A 534-nucleotide genomic window follows, 5' to 3' on the forward strand; every position below is an offset into this window, starting at 1 on the left:
CCCAGACCCAACTTGGGAACATTTCGGTACATTCGCGACAATATGCGTAGTCTTTGTAAGGAAGATAACGCGGAACCCGTTGATTTGTATATATGCGCAAATAGCGAGTTACTCTCAACATTTGAAACTAGCGTGAGCCCAAGTGACGATCAAATCGTCAATATGGACATCAACAATCGAAAAAAAGAGATAGCAAATCGACCCAGACCCAACTTGGGAACATTTCGGTACATTCGCGACAATATGCGTAGTCTTTGTAAGGAAGATAACGCGGAACCCGTTGATTTGTATATATGCGCAAATAGCGGGTTACTCTCAACATTTGAAACTAGCGTGAGCCCAAGTGACGATCAAATCGTCAATATGGACATCAACAATCGAAAAAAGAGATAGCAAATCGACCCAGACCCAACTTAAAAACTGTTGCGTCCTCGTGGCAGTCCCCCTATTGGGCCAAGCTCTGGCCGTCCTGTGATTGGATGGCAGACTGGCCAATAGGCGCTGTTCCAATGTCTGGCCTAGAAGGAGCTTGTA

The sequence above is a fragment of the Saprolegnia parasitica genome (genome assembly GCF_000151545.1).
Source record: "Saprolegnia parasitica CBS 223.65 unplaced genomic scaffold supercont2.746, whole genome shotgun sequence".
NCBI lineage: Eukaryota > Oomycota > Saprolegniomycetes > Saprolegniales > Saprolegniaceae > Saprolegnia > Saprolegnia parasitica.